The 27973-nt window shown below is 35.2% G+C and overlaps 1 non-coding gene across 1 annotated transcript; it reads left to right on the top strand.

The window, feature by feature from the left end:
- The first annotated feature begins 21383 nt into the window (after positions 1-21383).
- LOC139903495 (small nucleolar RNA R71) lies at positions 21384-21490 on the top strand. The gene has a single exon (XR_011778311.1). It is a non-coding gene; the product is annotated as a small nucleolar RNA R71 (small nucleolar RNA).
- The last annotated feature ends 6483 nt before the right edge of the window (positions 21491-27973 follow it).

Raw genomic sequence — 27973 nt, 5'->3', positions numbered from 1 at the left:
TACACTTATCAAAATACTTCTACTTAACAAAAATTCTTACAATTACATCCTCGTTCAGTTTCATCAACAATTCTACTCGTATGCACCCGTATTCGTACTCGTACAATACACAGCTTTTAGATGTATGTACTATTGGTATATACACTCCAATGATCAGCTCTTAGCAGCCCATGTGAGTCACCTAACACATGTGGGAACCATCATTTGGCAACTAGCATGAAATATCTCATAAAATTACAAAAATATGAGTAATCATTCATGACTTATTTACATGAAAACAAAATTACATATCCTTTATATCTAATCCATACACCAATGACCAAAAACACCTACAAACACTTTCATTCTTCAATTTTCTTCATCTAATTGATCTCTCTCAAGTTCTATCTTCAAGTTCTAAGTGTTCTTCATAAATTCCAAAAGTTCTAGTTTTATAAAATCAAGAATACTTTCAAGTTTGCTAGCTCACTTCCAATCTTGTAAGGTGATCATCCAACCTCAAGAAATCTTTGTTTCTTACAGTAGGTTATCATTCTAATACAAGGTAATAATCATATTCAAACTTTGGTTCAATTTCTATAAATATAACAATCTTATTTCAAGTGATGATCTTACTTGAACTTGTTTTCGTGTCATGATTCTGCTTCAAGAACTTCGAGCCATCCAAGGATCCATTGAAGCTAGATCCATTTTTCTCTTTTCCAGTAGGTTTATCCAAGGAACTTAAGGTAGTAATGATGTTCATAACATCATTCGATTCATACATATAAAGCTATCTTATTCGAAGGTTTAAATTTGTAATCACTAGAACATAGTTTAGTTAATTCTAAACTTGTTCGCAAACAAAAGTTAATCCTTCTAACTTGACTTTTAAAATCAACTAAACACATGTTCTATATCTATATGATATGCTAACTTAATGATTTAAAACCTGGAAACACGAAAAACACCGTAAAACCGGATTTACGCCGTCGTAGTAACACCGCGGGCTGTTTTGGGTTAGTTAATTAAAAACTATGATAAACTTTGATTTTAAAGTTGTTATTCTGAGAAAATGATTTTTATTATGAACATGAAACTATATCCAAAAATTATGATTAAACTCAAAGTGGAAGTATGTTTTCTAAAATGGTCATCTAGACGTCGTTCTTTCGACTGAAATGACTACCTTTACAAAAACGACTTGTAACTTATTTTTCCGACTATAAACCTATACTTTTCTGTTTAGATTCATAAAATAGAGTTCAATATGAAACCATAGCAATTTGATTCACTCAAAACGGATTTAAAATGAAGAAGTTATGGGTAAAACAAGATTGGATAATTTTTCTCATTTTAGCTACGTGAAAATTGGTAACAAATCTATTCCAACCATAACTTAATCAACTTGTATTGTATATTATGTAATCTTGAGATACCATAGACACGTATACAATGTTTCGACCTATCATGTCGACACATCTATATATATTTCGGAACAACCATAGACACTCTATATGTGAATGTTGGAGTTAGCTATACAGGGTTGAGGTTGATTCCAAAATATATATAGTTTGAGTTGTGATCAATACTGAGATACGTATACACTGGGTCGTGGATTGATTCAAGATAATATTTATCGATTTATTTCTGTACATCTAACTGTGGACAACTAGTTGTAGGTTACTAACGAGGACAGCTGACTTAATAAACTTAAAACATCAAAATATATTAAAAGTGTTGTAAATATATTTTGAACATACTTTGATATATATGTATATATTGTTATAGGTTCGTGAATCAACCAGTGGCCAAGTCTTACTTCCCGACGAAGTAAAAATCTGTGAACGTGAGTTATAGTCCCACTTTTAAAATCTAATATTTTTGGGATAAGAATACATGCAGATTTTATAAATGATTTACAAAATAGACACAAGTACGTGAAACTAGATTCTATGGTTGAATTATCGAAATCGAATATGCCCCTTTTTATTAAGTCTGGTAATCTAAGAATTAGGGAATAGACACCCTAATTGACGCGAATCCTAAAGATAGATCTATTGGGCCTAACAAACCTCATCCAAAGTACCGGATGCTTTAGTACTTCGAAATTTATATCATATCCGAAGGGTGTCCCGGAATGATGGGGATATTCTTATATATGCATCTTGTTAATGTCGGTTACCAGGTGTTCACCATATGAATGATTTTTATCTCTATGTATGGGATGTGTATTGAAATATGAAATCTTGTGGTCTATTGTTACGATTTGATATATATAGGTTAAACCTATAACTCACCAACATTTTTGTTGACGTTTAAAGCATGTTTATTCTCAGGTGAATATTAAGAGCTTCCGCTGTTGCATACTAAAATAAGGACAAGATTTGGAGTCCATGTTTGTATGATATTGTGTAAAAACTGCATTCAAGAAACTGATTTCGATGTAACATATTTGTATTGTAAACCATTATGTAATGGTCGTGTGTAAACAGGATATTTTAGATTATCATTATTTGATAATCTACGTAAAGCTTTTAAACCTTTATAAAGGTTATGGTTTGTTTTAAAAATGAATGCAGTCTTTGAAAAACATCTCATATAGAGGTCAAAACCTCGCAACGAAATCAATTAATATGGAACGTTTTTAATCAATAAGAACGGGACATTTCATTCATGACCTAAATCAAGAAGCGCGTTTCTTTTTCGGAAGACTTTACTTCCTTTTAACGATGGAATTGATTTATCGTGTAGATCCATCTTTCTTTCAAATATATTATAATAAATTGGGTAAAACTGTTTAGTTTAGTCCAAAGCAAAAGTATCTTCAATTATTTGTTACAGAAATATGTGATATATGTTTAAGATAACTTGGTAAATTTTCCCACACTTGGCTTTTATTTTCTTTTATTTGCCTTTTTATTGTCCTCTATTCCATTTTAAATGAATTCTAACATTTTGGTTTGTTTCTCAATTTATGTCCTTTCCGAGGTAACAATAATTTCGGTGTTAACACCTAGTTTTATCGTTCATAAATATGTATAAACATGATTTTGAGTTCATTTAATTGAAAATTTTGAAAATTTTTACTAGAATTGGGTAGTCAGTATATAAGACTAGGGCTGTTCTTTGTTATCAGAGAGCACTAGATTCTAATACAACTACTACGTTACTAGTATTTTTAATGGTAACCAAGTGTTTAAGTTAAAAATTTTTAAAAATCCGAAAGAATTTAACCCTTTCCCACACTTAAGATCTTGCAATGTCCTCATTTGCATAAATCAGTAACAATTTAAATTTAAAACATAAATTTTGTTTTAAATTAAACATAAATTAAACATAAATTTTATACTAATAAAACATAAATTAAATTTAAAATTTTGTTTTTCCTTTTATTTAGGACGAGGTTGTTTCGGAACGATGTCCTAGTCCGTCCCTCGACAAAATTTTAAAATTTCGTCATTTCAAAACAGTGTTTTAAAAGCAAAGATTTTTTTTTTTGGCATACTTTAATTCAATAAGATTAAAAATAATGATAATAAAAGTTCTCGTCCCTCCCTCGGGTAAAGCAATTTCGGTTCAACGACCTAGTCTTCAACTCACGACGAAATTTAAAAATCATATTTTTAACATAATGAAATAAAGTAAATTTTTGTTTTTAAATTCACATCAAACTTAAATTAAAAATGCATAAAATTAAAAATTCATATTTTTAAAAATTAAAAATTCACACCAAACTTATATTATATTTTTGTTTTTATACATACAAACTTATATTAAAAATATTAATTTTTCAAATATTTACAATTTTAAATATATTGATTTAAAAATTTTACAATATTATTTTAATATTAATTTTAAAAACAAAGTAAAAATAAAATTAAAAATCTTTTTGGTCTTTTATCTCACTTTAATCAATCAAATATTATCAAAAATATACGCCCCTCTTTTCGGTAAAGTAATTTTGGTTTTATAACCTAGTTTAACTCATGACGAATTTTTGAAATATTTTGGGTTGATTGATTAAAGATATTTATACCTTAAGAATAAACGGTAAATTTCGCAGTGATGTAATAAATTTTTGTATGATATCAATAATTTCGGTTGCAAGACCTAATTTTATCGAATACCAATTTAATACTTTATAGCAAACAAATTAGCGTTTATTATCAAAAGGTTAAAAATAAAAATAAAAATAAAAACTGTACAAACTTACCTGTGAAAAAGATTTCTTAGTGATATGCTCTAGCCCACTCATAAGTTAGTCGGACTAATTGGTTTTCCATGGCTACATAGGCGTAACCTCGAGCATTCAATATTTTTTCTTCTAAACATATGAACGGTCCGTCTCTGCATAGAGTAACAAATTCGGTATTGGAATATGTTTGATTCGTCGAGCATTTTCCTTCGTGTGACCATTTTCCGCATTTGTGACATCTTTCAAGGTGTCGTGCTCTCCTTTTCACTGCGGATTTTGATTTTCCTTTACCAAATTGTAACTTATTATTTTCGCATCTGGATTCTTTTCTTACTCAGTCCAATTTACTTCTATTTAATGATACTATTTCACTTGGAAGGGTGTCATTATTTCGTTTAGTGATCAAAGCGTGTAGCATTAGACAATGGTTTAGTTCACTGGAAGTCTTCATCTCGTAAAACCTAAAAAAAATAAAAATTCAGAATGGGGGGAGAAGACTAGTTCTTTAGGGTCTGCTAGGGAAAGACCATTCGGGTTCCATTCTCGAGAACTACACGAAAACAGAACATCTAACTCTAACAGAAATACATATTATCCTTAAAAGACTTGATTCTCCCCATACTTAGTTAGCCGTGGTATCGAAATTGTGATTAACTTCGTTGTCGACTTCCATTGGACTATCTATGTAATGTTTAATTCTGTGACCATTAACCTTAAATTCAATCCCATTTGAATTTATTAATTCTACAGTTCCGTATGGGAAAACTCTTTTGACTATGATTGGTCCAGACCATCTTGATTTCAATTTTCCAGAAAATAGCTTGAATCGTGAATTGTAGAAGAACTCTGTCTCCTTCTTTAAATTCTTTTGAACTTCCGATTCTTTTATCATGCCATTTCTTCATTCTTTCTTTATAAATTAACGAATTTTCGTATGCTTCATGTCTCAATTCTTCTAATTCGTTTAATTGACTTAACCGTAGACGTCCAGCTTCATGTAAATCAAGATTACATGTCTTCAAAGCCCAAAATGCTTTGTGTTCAATTTCTACTGGAAGATGACATGCTTTTCCGTAAACGAGTTTAAAAGGTGTGGTTCCAATTGGAGTTTTGTAGGCTGTTCTAAAAGCCCAGAGTGCATCCTCCAATTTCATGGACCATTCCTTTGGATTTGATCCTACGGTTTTGTCAAGAATACGTTTTAAAGCTCGGTTGGTATTTTCAACTTGTCCACTTGTCTGTGGATGATATGCGGTGGAGATTTTATGAGTTACTCCATATCTTTTAAGAACTTTCTCAAGTTGATTATTACAAAAATGAGTTCCCCGATCACTTATTAAAGCTTTGGGTGTTCCAAACCTTGCAAAAAGATGTTTTAAAAAGTTGACTACAACTCGTGCATCGTTAGTTGGGAGAGCTTGTGCTTCCGCCCATTTAGATACATAATCAATGACAACGAGAATGTAGAGATTATTATGAGATTTTGGAAATGGACCCATAAAGTCAATACCCCAAATGTCAAATACCTCACATACTTGAATGACATTTTGTGGCATTTCATTACGTTGACTTATTTTTCCGGCCCTTTGACATGCATCACAGGATTTGCAAATAAGGTGTGCGTCTTTGTAAATTGTAGGCCAATAGAATCCAGCATCATAAACTTTTCTTGATGTGAGCTGAGGCCCATAATGCCCTCTTGTTGGTCCTGTATGACAATGGTTTAAGATTTTACTAGCTTCATCTCCGAATACACATCGGCGTATTATTCCATTGGGATAACTTTTAAACAAATGTGGATCTTCCCAGAAATAGTGTTTTATATCACTAAAGAATTTCTTTCGTTTTTGGTACGACAATCCTTTTTCAAGGAATCCACATACTAAATAGTTTGCATAGTCTGCAAACCATGGAATTTCATTATAATCTATCTTCAATAGATATTCATCAGGAAAGTTGTCTTGTATGGCCGATTCATTTAGAACTTCTAATTCGGGATTTTCAAGATGAGAAAGATGATCAGCGGCGAGATTTTCTGCTCCTCTTTTATCTCGGATTTCAATATCAAACTCTTGTAAGAGTAAGATCCAACGGATTAATCGTGGTTTTGCATCTTGTTTCGAAAATAGGTATCTAAGAGCAGAATGGTCAGTATAGACCACTGTTTTAGCTAGAACGAGATATGAAAAAAATTTGTCAAAAGCAAAGACAATAGCAAGGAGTTCTTTTTCAGTAGTTGTGTAATTTGTTTGTGCTCCTTGTAACGTCTTACTAGCATAATATATAAGTTGAAATCGTTTTTCAATCCTTTGTCCTAAAACGGCTCCCATTGTAAAATCACTTGCATCGCACATTAGTTCAAACGGTAGATTCCAATTTGGTGTTATCATGATCGGCGCATTAGTGAGTTTTTCTTTAAGTATATTAAAAGATTTGATGCATTCATCTGAAAAGATGAATGGAGCATCCTTTTCTAGGATTTTATTCATAGGAGTGGCAATTTTAGAAAAATCCTTTATGAAACATCGGTAAAAACCGGCATGCCCTAGAAAACTCCTAACTCCTCTAACATTGGTGGGATGTGGAAGTTTAGCAATTACATCTACTTTAGCTCTATCCACTTCAATTCCTTCCTTTGAGATTTTATGTCCAAGAACGATGCCTTCTTTAACCATGAAATGGCATTTCTCCCAATTAAGAACTAGATTTGATAGTTTACATCTAATAAGCATTCGTTCAAGATTAACTAAACATGATTCAAAAGTATCACCGAAGACTGAAAAGTCATCCATGAAAACTTCCATGCATTCTTTTATCATGTCGTGAAAAATCGCCATCATGCACCTTTGAAAGGTTGCAGGGGCGTTGCAAAGTCCAAATGGCATGCGTTTGTAAGAAAAAGTACCATAAGGGCATGTGAATGTGGTTTTCTCTTGATCCTCGGGTGCTATTGGAATTTGAAAATATCCGAAAAAACCATCAAGAAAACAATAGTAACTATTTTTGGCTAATCTTTCCAACATTTGATCAATAAAAGGTAAGGGAAAGTGATCTTTTCTGGTGGCGTCATTTAATTTTTTATAATCAATACAAACACGCCATCCTGTTACAGTCCTAGTAGAAATAAGCTCATTTTTCTCATTTGTGATGATAGTCATACCACCCTTCTTAGGTACGCATTGAACTGGGCTTACCCATGGACTATCAGAAATGGGATAAATTAAACCTGCATCTAGCAGTTTAATAATTTCTTTCTTAACAACATCTTGCATATTAGGATTTAGTCTTCGTTGGCGTTGCACATACGTTTTATGACCTTCTTCCATAAGGATTTTATGTGTGCAATAAGAAGGACTTATTCCTTTAATATCATGACTCTTCCATGCAATGGCTGGTTTATGAGCTTTTAACACAGAAATAAGTTGAGATTTTTCATTTTCAGTAAGAGAAGAAGATATTATTACAGGTAATTCAGATTCACCATGTAAATAAGCATATTCCAAATGGTTTGGAAGTGGCTTTAACTCTAATGTCAGTGGTTCTTCTATCGATGATTTGTATCGATATTGTGATGGCCCGTACAAAACCATCGTGTACGAATCATCAACAACAGGATCATTACAAGGTTAAGTACTATATGCGTTTTCAAAGCATTGCATTCACGATAAAAAGGTGACATCATAACCGACATCAAATGTTTTACAATCCAAAAGCATGCTTCACTAAGTAGAAGAAAATAATAAGTGTATGTGACCACAATGGTCGTTACAAGTCATAGTTCAAAAGTACTAAAGTTTGAATGCAAGGTAAAGTAGTTCATGCGATGACAACTCTAAGCAGCGGGTGTCTACAGCACGACTAGTACACAACGGAAGCTAACCTCAAGCACCTGAGAAAAACATACTTAAAAACATCAACACAAAGGTTGGTGAGCTATAGTTTAAGTATAACAGTAAGTAAGGTAGGCCACGAGATTTCAGTGCTACAAAGAGCGTTTCAAAACAATATGATAAAGTATATGTTAACCGTGGGCACTTGGTAACTAACTTAACGTTTATACCCCCTGAAAGTACACTTGGCAAGTGCGTATGTCTACGAAGTATTAAACACTCGTTAAATGCTAGCGCTACTAGCCCGAGTGGGGATGTCAAACCCTATGGATCCATATCTAAGATTCGCGTTCACGGTTCAAAAACCAATGATTAAACGTTACCGAGCTAAAGGGAATGTTTATACCATTGTATAACCCACACATATATAAGTTTAAGTACTCGTGCCTAGTATGTAAAACATAAAATCCGCATGTATTCTCAGTTCCCAACATAAGTTAAAGTAAAAAGGGAATGCTATAACTCACAATGATAATGTAGTCGTAAAGTCGGTCCGAAAAAGGTGTGCAAGTAAACGGTCCGAAAGTCCTCAACCTAAGTTAAATAGTACTAAGTCAGTAAATCGTCTTAATAGGTTTAAAAGTATGTAAATAAGGTCTTAAAGGTCATCATCATTCATCATCAAACAAAAGGCGTAAAGTAAGTTTCGTTCATGAAAGTAGTTTATAACAAAGGCTGATTCAGTCAGTCACCACGGCCTCTACCCTTACTGAATTAAGGTGGGACCAGTGGACATGGATCCTTATATGAGTCCCTTAAGTGTGGTAAAATTTACAGAAGCAAACTCGACTTCATTTGACCGTGGCGATGGTCTAAGTGCGAGTAGGTCATAAATTTCTGCACAACGTTAAAGGACATAGTGACGATCGGAGGGCCATAAATCCTAAACCGTAACTTGGATTAAGACGAGTCCTATATGAAAAGTTATCTACTAGAAAATATCTATTTGAAAATCATAATCAGAACAGCCCAGGTCTATTGGTCTATTACAGAATCACCAAAACAGTAGGTAGAAGACAGTAAACAGAAAATAATGGGTTCCGGTGCTCGATGCTTATCACGGTTCTCATCGTTGATGCATATAGCTTCAAGTGTACAACTCATTGATGTGTTTGCATCATCTTGATCAAGATTTGACCATCATAACCCAAGTGCAAGTCTAAGACAAGTAGCACAACTTCACTTAAGAGTTGTAAGTGTTTGATGAACCAAAGTTACATCAAAGTCTTAGTTTAACACATGCATGAAATATAAAAGTAAGGTTGAACTATAAACTTGAAAATAACTAACTAATCAAGATCTTAAGATGTAGAACATAGCTCTTAGTTAGATCTTGAAGATCCAAGACTCAAAAGTCTAGATCAAGCATATGTATACAAAGTTATATTTAAAGAAAACTTATTTACATGTTCTTGAACTTTTAAGTTAACTTTTAGTTCCAAGAGATATGAGATCAAGACTAACTTGTAGTACTTGACCAACAACAACCAAAATCATAAAATTAAAGTGCAAGTAAAACTAAATAAACAAGTAAATGGTTCATGGTTTGTTCATACTTTTAAAGATTCAACCAAGGTTTGATCTTTAAGTAAAGTAAACTTTAAGTTTACTTCAAGAACTACAAGTATGATTTTAATCAACACATGAACTTGCAATCTTTTAAGAAAGTATATGTAGAACATAACTAGTAAGTTTATGTTCTTGTTGTTCTTGTAAAACAAGATAAAAGAAGAATCAAACAAGAAAGTTTATTCTTGTAACATGTAAGTAAACAACTAATCAACTACAAGTAAGTAAGCTACAACAAGATCAAGTAACAATTTAACAACAAAGAATGATGATGAAGATGATTGGGATTCGGTTTTAGCAAAGAAAAGAGAAAGGAAAAACTCAAGTTACTTACAAGAACTAGAGAGAAAAAGAGAGGAAAGGTTGAGAGAAAAATGAGAGATAAGTGTGTGTTTAAGTGAAGTGAACATGTGAATGAAATAACAAGTAAAATGAAAAAAGAAAACCCTCCCCTTTACTACTCAAGTTGACGGTTTTTTTTGGGGGAGGAGGGAGGAGCAAATTACACACTAGTCTTAAGCATGTTAAAGCTTACAAAGTTGGTTAATGGAGGTAGTCTCATGGGGATTATAAGGTAAATAGATTCTAAAAGCCTTAACCAACTAGTTACTCTCCAAATAATACTTACACTTTGAAAGATATGGGCTAAGTAGTACATTAAGATGTAGGGTGGGCTTATGAGTCTTTATTCATGAGTCCATTAACTTAAAACAAGCCCAAGTTCCAATAATAACAAGTTAATCCAATTAAAGCCCAAGTAACTAACTAATCACCATAGTTAATTAAAATGATTAATAAAATTAATCATGAATGTAAATAATATCTAAAAATATTATTCGTGTAAGTCTCGGGTGTCACAAAGACGTTTCGGGAAATTAAAGTCAAGTTCGGGCAATCATGGAAACATGCAAACGTAATGACATACATTCATTTAATCACACGTATTAATAATAATTATTATTAATAAATAAACGTTGGAAATTCCAGGGTCGTTACATTACCCACCTGTTAAAGAAAATTTCGTCCCGAAATTTAAGCTGACGTAGATGGAGGAGTCGGAAAAAGGTGAGGATACTTCCGCATCATTTGATCCTCTCGCCCCCAAGTAAACTCAGGTCCTCGTTTGGCATTCCATCGCACTCGGACGATCAGAATCTTGTTATGTTTCAAAGTTTTGATCTCACGATCCATAATCTCAATAGGCTCTTCCACGAAGTGGAGTTTGTCATCAATTTTAAGTTCTTCCAGTGGTATATAAGTTCTGGTGCAGCAAGGCACTTCTTCAAGTTTGACACGTGGAAGGTAGGATGAACTGAGCTCAATTGTGCTGGTAGATCCAAACGGTAAGTAACGGGTCCAACACGTTCCAAGATCTCAAAAGGACCAATGTATCATGGGTTTAACTTTCCACGTTTTCCAAAACGGATCACACCTTTTCAAGGTGCAACCTTTAACATTACACGATCACCAACGTTGAATTCAAAGTCTTTACGTTTAAGATCGGCATAACTCTTTTGACGATCACGGGCAGTCTTAAGTCTAGCTTGGATCTGAGCAATCTTCTCCGTCGTTTCGTGGACTACCTCGGGTCCGATGATTTGCTTTTCGCCTACTTCGGCCCAACAAATAGGGGATCGGCACTTACGGCCATACAATGCTTCAAAAGGTGCAGCATTAATGCTAGAGTGATAACTGTTGTTGTACGAGAATTCGGCTAACGGCAAATGCCTTTCCCAGGCTTTTCCAAAGTCAATGACACATGCACACAACATGTCCTCCAAGGTCTGAATCAGTCGTTCACTTTGCCCATCAGTCTGAGGATGATAGGCAGTACTCATGTCGAGACGAGTTCCCTTGGCTTCTTGCAAAGAACGCCAGAATCTAGAAGCAAAACGGGGATCGCGATCGGAGATGATCGATAAAGGTACACCATGACGAGATAAAACCTCTTTGATGTATAGCTGAGAAAGTCTTTCCATTGTATCAGTTTCCTTCATCGCTAGGAAGTGTGCAGATTTGGTAAGGCGGTCAACAATAACCCAAATAGTATCGTATCCGCCCACCGTCTTGGGTAGCTTGGTGATGAAATCCATTGTGATCCTTCCCCACTTCCATTGTGGGATCTTCAGTTGCTGAAGTAATCCAGAAGGTCTCTGATGCTCGGCTTTAACCTTCGAACAAGTCAAACACTTACCAACATAAGTCGCAACGCCCTTCTTGAGATTCGGCCACCAATACTGTTCTTTAAGATCGTGGTACATCTTGCCCGCTCCAGGATGAATCGAATTTCTTGATTTGTGTGCTTCATCAAGTATCAGGTTTTGTAGATCTCCATAATAAGGTACCCAAATTCTTCCGGCATAACATCGAAGTCCAGATTCCCTAACCTCGAATCGAGAGACAAGTATGTTTAAATGTTCGTGAGATAAATTCTCCTCCTTGAGAGCCTCATCTTGGGCTACTCTGATCTGGCTGTTGAGGTTCGAATGGATGGTGATGTTCAGAGCCCTAACACGAAGAGGTGCCGTCCTCTCCTTTTCGCTTAAAGCGTCAGCTACGACATTGGCCTTACCAGGATGATAACGGAGTTCACAATCGTAGTCGTTGAGTGTCTCGATCCATCGACGCTGTCTCATATTCAGTTGCTTCTGATCGAAGATGTGCTGGAGACTCTTGTGATCGGTGAAGATAGTTCTCTTAGTTCCATACAAATAATGTCTCCATAATTTGAGCGCAAAGACAACGGCTCCAAGTTCAAGATCGTGAGTAGTGTAGTTCCGCTCGTGAATCTTCAATTGGCGGGAGGCATAGGCAATAACTTTTGATCGTTGCATCAGTACACAACCAAAACCACTCTTCGATGCATCACAATAAACAACAAAGTCGTCACTGCCCTCAGGAAGTGATAGGATAGGTGCGGTGCTTAACTTCTTCTACAAAGTTTTTAATGCTGATTCGTGTGCGGGTTTCTAAATGAACTTCTTGCCCTTGTGAGTCAGTTCGGTCAAAGGACGCGCAATCAGAGAAAATCCTTTGATGAATCTTCGGTAGTAACCAGCGAGACCTAGGAATTAGCGAATATGCGTCGGAGTATTGGGGGTCTCCCACTTACTGATGGCTTCAATCTTGGTGGGATCAACTTTGATACCCTGGTCGCTCACAACATGACCCAGAAACTGAACTTCCTTCAACCAAAATTCACACTTGGAGAATTTGGCGTAAAGTTGCTCTTGTCTCAAGAGCTCAAGCACTAGTCGGAGGTGTTGCTCATGTTCTTCTTCGCTCTTAGAGTAGATGAGGATATCATCTATGAAGACGATAACAAACTTATACAAGTACGGCTTGCAGACACGATTCATAAGGTCCATGAACATGGCAGGTGCATTTGTCAAACCGAATGGCATCACGAGAAACTTATAATGACCATAACAGGTCCTAAATGCAGTTTTCATCACGTCACTTTCCTTCACTCTCAGCTGGTGATATTCGGATCGCAAATCAATCTTTGAGTAAATACTCGATCCTTGTAGTTGATCAAAAAGATCGTCAATTAGTGGAAAAGGATACCGATTCTTGATTGTCAATTTGTTGAGTTCACGGTAGTCGATACACATACGGAAGGATCCATCCTTCTTCTTCACAAATAACACAGGTGCGCCCCAAGGCGAGAAACTTGGTTGAATAAATCCTCGATCAAGTAGTTCTTGTAGTTGGCTTTGTAATTCTTGCATCTCGGAAGGTGCAAGTCTATAAGGTGCGCGAGCTACAGGTGCAGCTCCTGGAACTAAGTCAATTTGAAACTCTACTGCTCTCTGCGGTGGCAATCCAGGAAATTCCTCTGGGAAGACATCAGAAAATTCGTTCACAATTCGAACGTCGTTCACGCTCTTCACCTCGGTTTCTACCGCTTTCACATGTGCTAGGACAGCAAAACGTCCCTTCTTCATAATCTTTTGTGCTTTCACGCAACTAATGAGGTTCAACTTCGAGGTACATCTCTCTCCATAGATAACCAGTGGTTCGCCATCTCCTTGTGGTATGCGAAGTGATTTGTCTCCATAAATAATATCGGCTCTTATCTTGCTCAACCAATCCATACCAACGATCACGTCAAAGCTTCCCATTTTGATATGTATAAAATCAATTTCGAAATCTGCACCAGCTATGTTGATAATAGCTCCACGACTAATATGGTCAACTTTCTCAAGTTTTCCATTGGCGACCTCGACAAGCATACTCTCTTTTAACGGGACTAATGACCAACTAATCTTATCGCAAAAATGTCTACATACATAACTTCTATCTGCACCAGTATCAAACAAGACAGAAGCTAAAAGATTGTTGATTTTGAATATACCTGTCACCAAGTCGGGGTTTTGGTGTGCGTCCCTTGCATTAACATTGAAAGCTCTAGCGCGGGGTGGTCTACCGTCTTTTCGCTTGTTTGGGAACGCATTTCTGAAATGGCCCGTCTGCCCGCATTCGTAACACTTCTTCGGCCCTGTGGGGTTTGGCATCCCATTCAAAGTGGTGACCTTGCAGTCTTTTCCAACATGCCTAGACCGTTGGCACTTCTCGCAGACAACATTGCAATACCTAGTGTGGTGTTTGTAACACCTCTTGCATTGTGGTAAGGTTCCCTTGTAGTTTGGATTGGAGTTGGTGTTGTTGTTGGGGTTTCCACAGTTGTTGTGCCTCTTGGCAGGGGTCTGGTCATAGGTTCTCCCCCTGTTGTTGTGGTGGTGGTTGTTGTTGTTGTTGTTGTTGTTGTTGTTGTTGTTGTTGTTGTTGTTGTTGTTGTTGTTGTTGTTGTTGTTGTTGTTGTTGTTGTTGTTGTTGTTATCCCACTTTCGCTTTTCGCTACTACCAGCTTCAAACTTAGCCTTCTCCGGCTCATCAATAAGAATCTGATTCTTGAGGGTGTGCGCCATGCGCATTGCTTCGGGAACATTCGGTGGTTTGGATGATGTGACGTTTCCTTTGATGGACTTAGGGAGTCCCCAGAAGTATCTCTCCATTCGTTTGAATTTCGGGGTGACCGTTGTCGGACACATTAGGGCTAGTTCCAAAAATCTCCTGTTGTAACCATCAAGGTCGTTCCCAACGGCCTTTAACTGCATGAATTCAATTTCCATCTTCTGGATTTCGGTTCTCGGACAATACTCATCAATCATAGTCGCTTTGAATTCCACCCATGGCGTAGCATATGCCTCATCGATACCTTTCGCTTGAGCTAACGTGTTCCAGCACGTTAGTGCGCCGTCAGATAGCGTGCATGAAGAAAACTTAGTCTTGTTGTCCTCCGAACAGTTGCTAACTCGGAATACTGATTCAAGTTTCTCGAACCATCTGGTGAGACCAACCGGTCCCTCGGTTCCACTGAAGTTATGTGGTTTGCAACTCTAGAATTCCTTGTAAGTACACCCATTTCGAACGGGTGGGATAACCGGTGGTGGTGGCGGTGGAGCTTGGAGGTTTCTTTCTGCTAGGGCTGCGGCTACACGTTCTTGGATCATCTCTTCAATTTGAGCAGCAGTAGGTGTGGATCGACCGTTAGCCATGGTGTTCTATACAAACATTTTGACTCAAGTCAAAATCCAGCATTTAATATATAATAATATAGTGTATAACAACCAACATGTAAACAGCACAACACATGTTAATTAAGTAACGCAAGTTGATACAAGTACCGCAAAACACCATACAGTAACGTAAATAGAACACTTGTGCAAAAAGTAACATCACAAAGTTTCCATTCCTTAATAATAATAAGTTTCATACATCTGAATAAGTTCGTACAATACATAAGTGAAATATGAAACTACAACAAGATTACATCATGAAATCTAATAGAAAAGGTCCTACGGTGAAGGTGGGTGTAGGATGTCTAAAACCTGAGCCAACTGCTCCTCAAGCTCAGTAACCCGAGCTCGGAGAATCTGTACCTCCCTTGTCAATTCCTCGACAGTGGAGCTGGTGGGGCAGGCGGTGCCGGCGGTGCAGGTGGTGTCGGTGGTGCAGATGGTGCCGGTGATGCAGGTGGTGCAGCCCTCACGAAAGGAGGTGCAGATGTCCCGGCTCCAGAAATAGTCAGCACGTAACGAGGTGCCTTACGTATCTGCGGGTCGGCAGGGTACGGCACAAGCCGCTTACGGGCAGTAACCCTCCGACGCCGACCAAAAGCGTCAGTGAAAGCACGACCTCCATTCACCCCTGGAATGACGGTGCCGTCAGGACGGTACCGCTTCTTCGGCGGGGTGGAGGGTGCCTGTATAGGTACGTCATCAAGGTTCTCTTTGTCGGAGTCACTGGAGTCATCTGTAGTGGAGTCATCGGATGAAGGATCATCATAATCATGTGGTGGTGACACGGGTGGCTGAACTGGTAGTCCGAAGGCGTCCAACATCTCTCTGTGTCTGCCTGGCGGTATCAGCACTAAACGTCCATCTGGAGTGCGTCGGCACGGCATGCGTATATGGTTACAGAATGGCCCTTCCCCGAACTCCGCGGGGATCACAACACCACCGATGCGGGGCTGTGACTCCGAGGGTCCGGGAGCAGACGGAGCTGGAATCTCCGTAGGGCTCACGTGTCCATCAGAAGTAGTCAATGGTGTAGGCGGCTGGCTGCTAGTCCCGGAAGATGAAGCGCCGGGGTCACTCGTGCGTATCGGGATCGGTGGATCGGCAACGGTGGTAGGTGGAGTAGCTGAAGAGTCTAAACTGCCCAAAACGCTAGCAGGTGGTACATCCGACATCTGAACAAGGAAAATAAATTTTCCATGTCAGTAAGTCATAAAGCAAGCACGTATTAGGCCAACAGTTTAAATCAGGTATAACAATAAGTAGCATGGCAATAACAGCAAATCGTACGAAGGTAGCATGCAATCGAAAGCAAGTAATAGCATGCAGTAGTGAAATCATGTAGTAGCATACGTCATATATCAGTAACAGTAAGCAGCAGCATGCGGTAAGTTTAGCGGAAACAAGTAAACTAGCAAGTTGTAGATTAGTCCTATTAGTGAATCCTACTCGGGTCGGTCTTAGACTCACTAATGCAACCTAATTCCCTACAACCAATGCTCTGATACCAAATGTGATGCCCCGTACAAAACCATCGTGTACGAATCATCAACAACAGGATCATTACAAGGTTAAGTACTATATGCGTTTTCAAATCAAGTTGCATTCACGATAAAAAGGTGACGTCATAACCGACATCAAATGTTTTACAATCCAAAAGCATGATTCACTAAGTAGAAGCAAATAATAAGTGTATGTGACCACAATGGTCGTTACAAATCATAGTTCAAAAGTACTAAAGTTTGAATGCAAGGTAAAGTAGTTCATGCGATGACAACTCTAAGCAGTGGGTGTCTACAGCACGACTAGTACACAGCGGAAGCTAACCTCAAGCACCTGAGAAAAACATGCTTAAAAATGTCAACACAAAGGTTGGTGTGCTATAGTTTAAGTATAACAGTAAGTAAGGTAGGCCACGAGATTTCAGTGCTACAAAGAGCGTTTCAAAACAATATGATAAAGTATATGTTAACCGTGGGCACTTGGTAACTAAGTTAACGTTTATACCCCCATGAAAGTACACTTGGCAAGTGCGTATGTCTACAAAGTATTAAACACTCGTTAAATGCTAGCGCTACTAGCCCGAGTGGGGATGTCAAACCCTATGGATCCATATCTAAGATTCGCGTTCACGGTTTAAAAACCAATGATTAAACGTTACCGAGCTAAAGGGAATGTTTATGCCGTTGTATAACCCACACATAAATAAGTTTAAGTACTCGTGCCTAGTATGTAAAACATAAAATCTGCATGTATTCTCAGTTCCCAAAATAAGTTAAAGTAAAAAGGGAATGCTATAACTCACAATGATAATGTAGTCGTAAAGTCGGTCCGAAAAAGGTGCGCAAGTAAACGGTCCGAAAGTCCTCAACCAAAGTCAAATAGTACAAAGTCAGTAAATCATCTTAAAATGGTTTAAAATTATGTAAATAAGGTCTTAAAGGTCATCATCATTCATCATCAAACAAAAGGCGTAAAGTAAGTTTCATTCATGAAAGTAGTTTATAACAAAGGCTGAATTCAGTCAGTCACCACGGCCTCTACTCTTACTGAATTAAGGTGAGACCAGTGGCCATGGCTCCGTATATGAGTCCCTTAAGTGTGGTAAAATTTATAGAAGCAAACTCGTCTTCGTTTGACCGTGGTGACGGTCTAAGTGCGAGTAGGTCAGAAATTTCTGCACAACGTTAAAGGACATAGTGACGATCGGAGGGCCATAAATCCTAAACCGTAAATCAGATTAAGACGAGTCCTATATGAAAAGTTATCTACTCGAAAATAATGGGTTCCGGTGCTCGATGCTTATCACGGTTCTCATCCTTGATGCATATAGCTTCAAGTGTACAACTCATTGATGTGTTTGCATCATCTTGATCAAGATTTGACCATCATAACCCAAGTGCAAGTCTAAGACATGTAGCACAACTTCACTTAAGAGTTGTAAGTGTTTGATGAACCAAAGTTACATCAAAGTCTTAGTTTAACACATGCATGAAATATAAAAGTAAGGTTGAACTATAAACTTGAAAATAACTAAATAATCAAGATCTTAAGATGTAGAACATAGTTCTTAGTTAGATCTTGAAGATCCAAGACTCAAAAGTCTAGATCAAGCATAAGTATACAAAGTTATATTTAAAGAAAACTTATTTACATGTTCTTGAACTTTTAAGTTAACTTTTAGTTCCAAGAGATATGAGATCAAGACTAAATTGTAGTACTTCACCAACAACAACCAAAATCATAAAATTAAAGTGCAAGTAAAACTAAATAAACAAGTAAATGGTTCATGGTTTGTTCATACTTTTAAAGATTCAACCAAGGTTTGATCTTTAAGTAAAGTAAACTTTAAGTTTACTTCAAGAACTACAAGTATGATTTTAATCAACACATGAACTTGCAATCTTTTAAGAAAGTATATGTAGAACATAACTAGTAAGTTTATGTTCTTGTTGTTCTTGTAAAACAAGATAAAAGAAGAATCAAACTAGAAAGTTTATTCTTGTAACATGTAAGTAAACAACTAATCAACTACAAGTAAGTAAGCTACAACAAGATCAAGTAACAATTTAACAACAAAGAATGATGATGAAGATGATTGGGATTCGGTTTTAGCAAAGAAGAGGGAAAGGAAAAACTCAAGTTACTTACAAGAACTAGAGAGAAAAAGAGAGGAAATGTTGAGAGAAAAATGAGAGATAAGTGTGTGTTTAAGTGAAGTGAACATGTGAATGAAATAACAAGTAAAATGAAAAAAGAAAACCCTCCCCTTTACTACTCAAGTTTACGTTTTTTTTTTTGGGGAGGAGGGAGGAGCAAATTACACACTAGTCTTAAGAATGTTAAAGCTTACAAAGTTGGTTAATGGAGGTAGTCTCATGGGGATTATAAGGTAACTATATTCTAAAAGCCTTAACCAACTAGTTACTCTCCAAATAATACTTACACTTTGAAAGACATGGGCTAAGTAGTACATTAAGATGTAGGGTGGGCTTATGAGTCTTTATTCATGAGTCCATTAACTTAAAACAAGCCCAAGTTCCAATAATAACAAGTTAATCCAATTAAAGCCCAAGTAACTAACTAATCATCATGGTTAATTAAAATGATTAATAAAATTAATCATGAATGTAAATAATATCTAAAAATATTATTCGTGTAAGTCTCGGGTGTCACAAAGACGTTTCGGGCAATTAAAGTCAAGTTCGGGCAATCATGGCAACATGCAAACGTAATGACATACATTCGTTTAATCACACGTATTAATAATAATAATTATTAATAAATAAACGTTGGAAATTCCAGGTTCGTTACAGATATCTGTCTTCTTCTTTTAGCATTTGAATTTCTTCTGTTGTTGGTTCATATCCATTAGCCATAAGTGTAGCTAACATTTCAGTTTCATCAATTGGTTCAGTACCTTCTCCTAAAGAACATTCTCCTGTTCCTTGTAATTCTGGAAATTCTTCTAACAATTCTGCATGTGAATCTATAGTTTGAATATAATAGAATGTATCATCTGTAGATTGTGGTTGTTGCATTGCTCTATCAACTGAAAAGGTAACACTCTCGTCCTCTATACTTAGGGTTAGTTTCTTACCAAACATGTCTATCATTGCTTTAGCCGTGTTTAAGAATGGTCTTCCTAATATGAGAGGAACTTGAGAATCTTCTTCCATGTCCAGAACAACAAAATCTACTGGAAATACTAAAGTACCAACTTTAACTAGCATGTTCTCCATTATCCCTCTAGGATATTTTATTGATCTATCGTCTAGTTGCATACTTATTCTTATTGGTTTCAATTCTCCAAGGTCTAGTTTAGCGTATAGTGAATACGGCATTAGATTTATACTAGCACCTAAGTCTGGCAATGCTTCTATTGAACTAAGACTACCCAGAAAACATGAAATTGTGAAACTTCCTGGATCTGATAATTTTTCTGGTATCTTATTCAACAGGACTGTAGAACAATTAGCATTCATAGTAACAGCCGAGAGTTCTTCCATTTTCTTTCTATTTGTGATTAGATCTTTCAGAAATTTAGCATATCTAGGCATTCCTGAAATCACATCAATGAAAGGAAGATTTACATTTATCTATTTAAACATATCCAAGAATTTGGATTGCTCGGCTTCAAGTCTCTCTTTTCTCATTTTACTCGGGTAAGGAAGTGGTGGTTGGTATGGTTTAACATAAGGTTTAGCCTTAACTGTGTTATCTTCATTAACCTTTTCAACTACCGGTTCTTTTTCCTTATCTTTTTCAGGTTGTGGTTCTTGTGGAGTAGGAATAGCTTCATCAGAAATTACAGATATTTCAGGTGGTTTAAGTGTCATACCACTTCTTGTGGTAATGGCTTTAGCTATTTCATTTCGAGGGTTAGCATTTGTATCACTAGGTAGACTTCCCGGTTTTCTTTCACCTATTAACCTTGCTAGGTTGCTCACTTTTTGTTCCAGATTTGGAATAGAAGCTTGTTGATTTCTAAATGCTTGAGCATTTTGTTCATTGGTTTGTTTCTGAGATGTGAAAAATTGAGTTTGAGATTCAACTAGCTTCGTCATCATATCTTCTAAATTCGGCTTTTTATCATCGGTTTGTGGTGGTTTGTTTTGAAAATTAGGTCTTTGCTGCTTGTAAGTATTATTGGATACTTGTTGATTACTAGGACCTTGTTGGTTGTTGTATGGAACATTTCGGTTATAATTCTGGTTTTGATTATAAATTGGTCTTGGCGGTTGATAATTATTCTGATAATTATTTCTAGGCCTTTGGTTTATATATGAAACATTCTCTCTTTGTTCCATTGTTAGTTCAATACTGAGACAATCTTTTGTCAAATGTGGTCCTCCACACTGCTCACAACTAATTCGTATTGAGTGTATATCCTTAGTCATCTTTTCCATTCGTCTCTCGACAGCATCTATCTTTGCAGAAATGGAATCTAAGTCATGGCTAGAATCAGCTCTAGCTGCTTTAGATGATCTAACGATATCTTTTTCTTGGTGCCACTCATGTGAGTGGGAAGTAGTGTTATCAATAATTTTATAAGCATCCGTTTCTGTTTTCTTCATAATGGAACCACCAGCTGCTATGTCTATGTCTTTCCTTGTAGTGATGTCGCATCCTTGGTAGAATATTTGTACTATTTGACAAGTGTCTAAACCATGTTGCGGACATCCTCTCAATAACTTTTCAAATCTTGTCCACGCCTCATATAGAGTTTCATTTGGCTTCTGTGTGAACGTAACAATTTCTCCTTGAAGTCTTACGGCTTTAGATGCCGGAAAGAATTGTTTAAGAAATTTTTCAACTAAAACGTCCCATGTATCAATCGCCCCTTCAGGTAACGATTCTAACCAATCTTTGGCTTCTCCCTTTAAAGTCCAGGGAAATAACATGAGATATATCTGTTCATCTTCAACTTCTCTTATTTTAAATAGAGTGCAGATCCTATTAAAGGTACGAAAATGTTCATTTGGATCTTCCTTCGGCGCACCACAAAATTGGCATTGATTAGTCACCACATGTAGAATTTGTCCTTTGATTTCATAATCTGGCGCATTAATGTCAGGTTGAGTAATTGCATGACCTTGGCCAGTGCGTTTAGCTCTCATTCGGTCTTCCATATTTAAAGGTTTCAGATTTTCCATGATTGAATTTGTTGAATCTGAATCACTAGAGAATTCTGATTTAATGGTTCGTTCCTCAACAATCTCTGTTTGAATGATTGGTGGTTCCGGAGGAAAGAATAGTGGTTCAGGATCTATGAATTGTCACTGAATATTCTCCGGATTCTCAATTGTGAGGTAGGGTTCAAAAAATAGATTATCGAAAATTTGAATTGGAGTACTTGGTCGACTGGATGACGATTCTAAAGAAAAATCAACGGCGACAATATTTGCTAGATGTCTTGATCGAGTTACAGGTGGTGAACGTACAAAAGGTGGTGAACGTTTTACTCGGTGCATTCACTGAATATCCTATTAGTTTTTAAAAAAAAAGAAAAATTATATAAGTTATCCAATTAATAGACTTTTCTGATTTTGCCCACGTTTCGAATAGCCAAAAGATGCAGCAGAGGGGCAGGATTCGTTTGGTCTCAATATAATTGAGTACTATTTGGCTCCAATAACCCGGTCCACGTACAAATCCAACTATTACTACGAACTAGAAAATTTTGATGTCTATCAATTTAACCGCTTAAAATAATTTTTCGTTTGAAATTTAAAGAAATATTAGATAAGAAATAGAGAAAATTCTAAGTCCTAAAAACTAGAATGGCGAGAAATAAGAGAGAAAAAGAGCGCGTCAAAAAACGTCGAAAAAATAAAAAGGCGAAAAATAATAGGCGTCGAAAAATAAAAATAAGAAAGTAGCGCGTCTAAACTTAAAAAGGCACTAAAAACTAAAAATTAAAAGTTGCGTCTAAAAATATTAAAGCTTAAAAGAAATACTATATCCCAAATGGCAATATCTTAAAAAGGTACTAAAACCTTAGAACAGCATCGCAAAATTCTAAAGCACCTAAATCTTAGTCTAAAGAAAAAGCACTTAAGGGATTTTACGGCAAAGCCTAAAAATCTAGAAGTAAAAATAACTATGGCAAAAACTATGACCTACAACTAAAAAGATACAAAATATAAAAAAAATATACTAAAAGTAGTAAAAAGTACAATTTTTATAAAAATATTATTTTTATATAAAACTATTAATTTTTTATATTTAATAAAACTTAATATAACTTAAAAATACAAATTAAATAAAAACTAAAACTAATTAATTTATAATTAAAACCTAATTAATATTAATATTAATATAATTAAACCCTAATTTTGCATTAAATGAGTACCAGGTTTGACCTGTCAGAGGACCTCCGCGAGTGCGGTATGGTCCAGTTCAAATTCTCCGCGAGTCACGGAGGGTTCAACTTCAGCTCAGAAGGGTTCGATTTCTATACGTTCAGTTTTTTTTTTATATATAACGTTGCGCTTTCGGGGTTTATGTTCCCCGGCAGCGGCGCCAAAAAAATACTTGATGTGTGCGAGGCGTACTAGGAAATAGTGTATATTTTACTAGGAAAAACTATTAAATACGATACAATTTTACACAAGATATTTATTTATGTATAGAATGGATATACCTAAACTTTGCTACAACACTTATAGGCAGTGTACCTAATCGTACAGTAGTGTAGTTTTTAGTAAGTCCGGTTCGTTCCACAGGGATACACTTAAATAAGCTTAACGCTATATTAGTTTATAAAAATACAAATATATATATATATAATAATAATATTATTATAAAAAGGAGGTTTTTACCGTTTAATGACCGGTTTGTCGATTTTTAAAACTTTAGTCGCAGTTAAAACCTAATGTAAAATATTAAATAAATAAAAGACTTAATTTAAAGCGTAAAGTAAATAACGATAATGAAATTGCGATAAATAAAAGTGCGATAAAATAAAATTACGATAATTAAAGAGTACGAAAATTAAAAGTGCAATTAAATACAATGACAATAAATAAAAGCGCAATTAATTACCATAACAATAAATAAAAGTGCAATAATTAGAAGTGCAATTAAATATGAAAATAAAGGAATTATGCTTATTTAAACTTCCGTAATCATGATGTTTGACGTGTTGATTTTTAGTTTATTCCCATGGGTTAATTGTTCTTTGTCCTGGATTATTTAATATGTCCGTCTGGTTTTTGTCCATAACAGTCCGTCAGTCATAAATATAAAATGTGAGTATCCTCGTCAAATTATCCTTATATCCAAGGTTAAATATTCCAACTAATTGGGAACTTAAACTGTAACAAGGTTTTAATACTTTGTTTAATAATTACACCAGGTTATCGACTGCGTGTACCCCAAAGTTTTAATACTTTGTTATAAATTATGCCAAGTGTCCTTGTACATAATTTCACCCCTGTTTTAATAATTCCATAGACTATTAATCCATTCCCGTGTCCGGTTAAATGAACGATTATTCGTACATATAAATATCCCGACCATCGTGTCCGATTGAATGTATATGGTTATTTATAGGTATGTCCAATTGTAAATCTTTATATTAAAATTAACAAACAATCATTTAGTTAAACAAATATAAAGCCCATTAATAGCTCATAGTCTAATTTCTACAAGTGTCGTTCTTTTGTCCAAACCCCAATTATGGTACAAAGCCCAATTACCCAATCTTAGTATTTAGCCCAACATCATGATTACTTTGGCTTTAAATAAGAATAATAATAACTTAGCTACGAGACATTAAATTAAAAATGTTGAACATAACTTACAATGATTAAAAATAGCGTAGCGTTACACGGACAGAATTTCGACTTACACCCTTACAACATTCGCTAACATACCCTTATTATTAGAATTTAAAATTAAAATTAAAATTAAAATTAAAATTATAATATATATATATATATTTTACGTATATTAGAAAAGAAAAAGAAGTAAATAATCCGTCGAATTGCATGGCCTTTTATAGGCAGATTACTGTTTTTGTGTGCTCCGCGAGTGCGGTGGGTTTTGCCCTTATAAGCTCCGCGAGTGTGGAGCTGTGGAATCCAGCTCACACAAGTTTGGCTCCTAGCTTGCCGACGGATTTTATTATATAAATATAATATAAATATATAATTTATATAATTAATTATATATTATATTATATTTATATACATAATTAATTTGTAACTTTCGTTCCGTTGCGTCGTACGTTGAAAACTGGTTCATGTCTCGGTTCCGGGTTTTCGAACGTCCTTTCGTATAATTTAATATCTTGTACTTTGCGTTTTGCGTCTTGTACTCTTGTAATTTTGAGACGTTTCTCATCAATAATTTGAACCACTTTGATTGTACTTTGTACTTTTGAGCTTTTTGGTCGTTTGCGTCTTCAATTCGTCGAATCTGTCTTTTGTCTTCACCTTTTAATTTTTAAACAAATATTCCTTGTAAATAGGACAACTGCAACTAAAAGCTTGTGTTTCTTGAGGGATAATGCGATGAAATATATGTTCGTTTTTAGCATTATATATATATATATATATATATATATATATATATATATATATATATATATATATATATATATATATATATATATATATATATATATATATATATGTATATGTATATGTATATGTATATATAGGTATATGTATATAAATATATATATATATATACATATATATATATGTATATGTATATATATATATATATATATAAGTAGTATTATTATTATAAAAGGGGGTTTTACCGTTTAATGACCAGTTTGTCGATTTTTAAACTTAGATCACAGTTAAAACCTAATGCAAAATATTAAATATAAATATAACTTATTTTAAAGCGTAAAGTAAATGATGATAAATAAAAGTACAATAATTAAAAGTGCGTTAATTAAAAGTGTGATAATTTAAAGTACGATAAATAAAATGACAGTAAATAAAAGTACGATGAGATATAAAATAAAGGAATTATGCTTATTTAAACTTCCGTCTATCTGGTTTTTGTCCATAATAGTCCATCGGTCATAAATATAAAGTGTGAGTGTCCTCGTCAAATTACCCTTATACCCGAAGTCAAATATTCCAACTAATCCGGGACTTAAAATGTAACAAGGTCTTAGTACTTTGTTAATGATTACACCAGGTTATCGACTGTGTGTAATCCAAGGTTTTAATACTTTATTAACAATTACACCAATTTTCCTTGTGTGTAATCCACCCCTGTTTTAATGAGTCCATTGACTATTAACCCATCCCCGTGTCTGGTCAAATGAACGATTATTATTATTTATAAATATCCCGCCCATCGTATCCGATCGAGTGTATGTGGTTATTTATAAATACGTCAAATTGTAAATCTCTATATTAAATTAATGAACTATCATTCAGTTAAACAAATATAAAGCCCATTAATAGCCCATAGTCCAATTTCCACAAGTGTCGGTCTTTTGTCCAAACCCCAATTATGGTCCAAAACCCAATAACCCAGTCTTAATATTTAGTCTAACATCACGATTACTTCGGCTTAAATAAACATAATAATAACTTAGCTACGAGACATTAATTTAAAATGGTTGAACATAACTTACAATGAGTATTTATCGTGTAGTGTTACACGGACAGAGTTTCGACTTACAAACCTTAAAACATTTGCTATAATAACCTTATTATTAATAACTTAATATTAAAATTATAATTATATAAATATAAATATATTGAGAGAGACAGAGAGTAATTGATATTGTTATTGTGTATTACTTCGTCGAATTCGCTGGCTATTTATAGGACCTGGCCTGAACTTTATGCCCATGCGATCGCATGAGAATTACTCATGTTGGCTATATGATCGCATGTTCGCCAATTGCTGGTCACTTATCATTTAAAACGTGGGCTGCTGCGAATAATATATTATATAATATAATATATATAATTTTATATAATTATATATATATTATATTATATTCTTGTGCATAGTTGACTTGTAATTTTAGGTCCGTTGACTCGCACGTTGATGCTCGGTTCATGTCCCGGTTCTGGATTTTCGAACGTCCTTTCGTACGCTTAGATATCTTGTACTTTGCTTTTCGCGGATTGTACTTTTGTAATTTTTAGACGTTTCTTATCAATAAATTGAACCACTTGAATTGTATCTTGTACATTTGAGCATTTTGGTCATTTACGTCTTCAAATAGTCGATTCTGTTTTTTGTCTTCACCTTTTATTATTTAAACGAATATCACTTGTAAATAGAACAATTGCAACTAAAAGCTTGTCTTTCTTGAAGGATAATGCTATGAAATTTATGTTTGTTTTTAGCATTATCAAATATTCCCACACTTGAGTGTTGCTTGTCCTCAAGCAATATAGAACTTGAATATAACTTTACTAGAATCACTTCTTTATTCTTCACACTATGTACATCAGTGATTTTAACACGGTGGTATGAACAATGATAGTAACATTGTGGTTTAAAGTCCCACATTACTATAAAAATTTAGATCCTTAAGGAAATTGGATCTTTATGAAAACATTTGATCTTTTGACAATTCAATCTAGCTTTTACCCTAGATAAGTTTTCTGATTTGACCCACCATCGGTGTTGTAAAGTATTTTTGTGGATCAATATTTGTCTAAAACTTTTAGGTTCGTGTAATCCATTGCTATCCCTGTATCGGAAAGCACACATCCAGTTTAGTTGTTCCGTATATTACCTTTCGGTAAACTACCATCCGTGTAGTGATCCGACAAAATCGTCATTGACGGCGCTGCTAACTTAGGTCCCGTTGCATGGCCATAGTCCCTATATGAGATGCGTTTGACCAAAATTATGTCGCATTCATTTGAAACGTACAAGATTTACAAAGTTTAGTTTACCAAACGATCGACAACAAGTTTAAGTTTATGAAAGTTATAAAGTATAATTGAAATAACTTGCGACATAATATAAGTTGAAAATCACAGTTGCTATAAATAGCGAAGTATGTATGTATGCTTGACTCCAAATAAGTAATCAGAGTGTATGCATGTATGCTTGACCCCAAGCAATTATGAGTGTACACGGAACCATGTATCAAATATCCAAGTATGAACCTGAGAAACATATAGAAAATTGTCAACGAAAAACGTTGGTGAAATCATAGGTGTATTTATAAACATTATTTTTGAATCACAAGATTTAGTATCTCCATAAAATTGATCATCCAAAAGTTGCATTCCAAAATAGGTTCGCGAGCA

Source organism: Rutidosis leptorrhynchoides, chromosome 3, assembly GCF_046630445.1.
Source record: "Rutidosis leptorrhynchoides isolate AG116_Rl617_1_P2 chromosome 3, CSIRO_AGI_Rlap_v1, whole genome shotgun sequence".
NCBI lineage: Eukaryota > Viridiplantae > Streptophyta > Magnoliopsida > Asterales > Asteraceae > Rutidosis > Rutidosis leptorrhynchoides.
The sequence above is the reverse complement of the archived record's forward strand: the minus strand, read 5'-3'. Positions and strand labels throughout refer to the sequence as shown.